This window comes from Salminus brasiliensis, chromosome 16 (assembly GCF_030463535.1).
Source record: "Salminus brasiliensis chromosome 16, fSalBra1.hap2, whole genome shotgun sequence".
NCBI classification, from domain to species: Eukaryota; Metazoa; Chordata; class Actinopteri; order Characiformes; family Bryconidae; genus Salminus; species Salminus brasiliensis.
The window spans coordinates 25,949,664-25,952,309 of record NC_132893.1 but is presented as its reverse complement, the minus strand read 5'-3'; positions in this window follow the sequence as shown (position 1 = coordinate 25,952,309).

Sequence of the window (2,646 nt, the reverse complement as noted above, 5' to 3'; positions counted from 1 at the left end):
TCAGGTTTGGCTTTCTACCAAAACAGTAGAGACTCTGACACTTGGATAAGCTGGGCTAAGAATCTGATTAGAGTTTAGTCCATGCCTGTGTCAGTAATGAAGTTTATTTACTCAAGCGTCCCTGCTGGCTGCTCAACAGGTGCAAACAAACACACTTTAATTAAGATCTTCCCCAACTCACAAAAGCCCGCTCCCTTTCCCACAGAAGCAGAAGAAACACTGAAGTTCATTAAAACTAAAAAGTGGAGCAATGCGCAAGCTGCGTACTTATTAATCAGGTGCACACCTAGCTCTGTTTAAGATGCACAGAGATGAATAAGAATAGAAAGGAGGACGCTAACAAGGTGTGTTTGTGTGAAGATGATGCTGAGACAAGACTTTTCCACTTACCAAGGTCAGGAAGAAAGAGTTTAGATCACCTAGATGAGATAAAGCAGACAGAGACAGAAAATCAGACAGAGAATAGACAGAGAAAGAATGAGAGACAGTAGACAAAGAGACAGAGACAACACAGAAAGTCAGCAGTCAGAGACAGATATGGACAGAGAAAGAGACCCACAATAGACAGAGAAACAGTAATTGTTGAAAGACACAAGAAATTGTTGGAAAGAGACATTAGACAGAGAGACAGCAATAGTACACACATATAGTATACAGAGAGAAAGACAGATAGTAGACAGAGAGAGACAACAGAGACTAAGAGAGAGAGAGACAGAAAGAGAGACAGTAAACAAAGCAAAAGACAAAGGACATAGAGAGAAAGAGGGACAAAGATAAAAAAACTTAGAGACAGTAGACAGATAGAGAGACATAAAAGGGCCAGAGAATGGCAGAAAGGCAGAATGAGAAAGACACAAAGAAATACAAAAGTTTTTCTACAAATAGTAGACAGAGAAAAAGACAATAGACAGAGACAAAGAGACAGTAGCGAAGGACAGAAAGAGACATTAAGCAGAGTGAGAGACAATAGACAGAGAGAGACAAAGCCAAAAACTGAAAGAGAGACAGTAGACAGATAGAGAGAGACAGAATGAGAGACAGAGACAAATGAAAACCAAAATAGCAGACAGAGAAAAAGACAATGGACCGAGAAAGAGAGACAGTATACCCAGAGAGAGAGAGAGAGAGAGAGACAATAGACAGAGTAAAAGACAGAGACAGTAGAAAGAGACTTGACTTTAACAACACTTTTATTGCACCCCTTTAAGGGTGCTACAGCATGCAAGAGTCACTGCAGGCCGTCCCAGCCATCAAGCAGCACATAAACAAACACGAATTTTAAAATGAACAATAAAAAAATAAAGACGATTAAACAAACAACAATTAAATAAACAAGAAGAAGCGCTCATTTCCCAGCAATAAAATTCAGGCATAAAACAGAGCTCACCATCCTACGCCCAGCACACCGCCACCCCACAGCACCACACCACTCTAAAAGTCTCCAAATCAGACATACACTTATACTAACTAAAACCAATCAAAGTCCTGGATTTCTCCAGTCTAGAGAGAATCCGGACAGCGGCACAGTCAGCTGACTGCGCCACACGGTTCTTGGGGCTGATGTACACTGCCAGTTTAGCCTGATCAAGAAGAAAATTTATCAGCTGACACTTGGACCGCTCTCTCCGAACATACCTAAAACCCAGGATAAAAAAGTAAAAGTAGACAATAGACAGAGAGAGACAAAGCGCAAAACTGAGAGAGAGACAGTGGACAGATAGAGAGACAGAATGTGACAAAGAGACAAATAAAAACCAAAATAGTAGACAGAGAAAAAGACAATGGGCCGAGACAGAGAGACACTGAACACACACACACAGAGAGAGAGAGAGAGAGAGAGAGAGAGAGAGAGAGAGAGATAATAAACGGAGTAAAAGACAGAGACAGTAGAAATAGACAGAGAGACAGAAAGCAACAGACACAGACAGAGAGACAGTAGACAGAGAGAGAGAGAGAGAAAGAGAGAGAGAGAGAGACAGAAAACGAGACAGAGAGAGAGTGTTAAGCTAATAAAGCTACCTGGAACCTTGAAAGTGAGAATGAGAGCAGGAGAGCGTTGGAAAGAGTGAGAGAAAGTAAGAGAGAGAGAGAGAGAAAGTAAGAGAGAGAGAGAGAGAGACAGAGAGAGAGAGAGAGAGAGAGAGAGAGAGGGGGGGGGAAAGTATATATGAAGGTAATTCAGAAAATCTTCTCAAACAGTCTGGTTTGTCCTGCGTTGCACAGCTAATGGCCTTCTCTGCTCTTTCTGAAATCTCTTTAAGAAGTCAGGAGAAGGTGTGTGTGTGTGTGTGTGTGTGTGTGTGTGTGTGTGTGTGTGCTAAGCGCTAGCTCCTGAATGAAAAGTAAATGCAGTGAGGTAATGTATTCAGTTGAGCCTGCGTGTTCCCCCCGGAGCGCCAGAGAAAATCCAGGCTTAGTCCTGCGCTCTGTAAGTCCTGTTTGTAGAAGTATGCTATACCTACCAGCACTGAGCAAACTCCCGAAAACGAAGACAGGCATTAACACACACCCGCACACACGCTACTGTGATGCCACACTACGCCAGACAGCATCTTTTGGAGGGGATCTGGAAAAATCGTCCCTTTCGTAAATGTCACATGTAAAAAGGCAGATTTTTTGTGACCTGATTTGACCTGATTTTTCTTA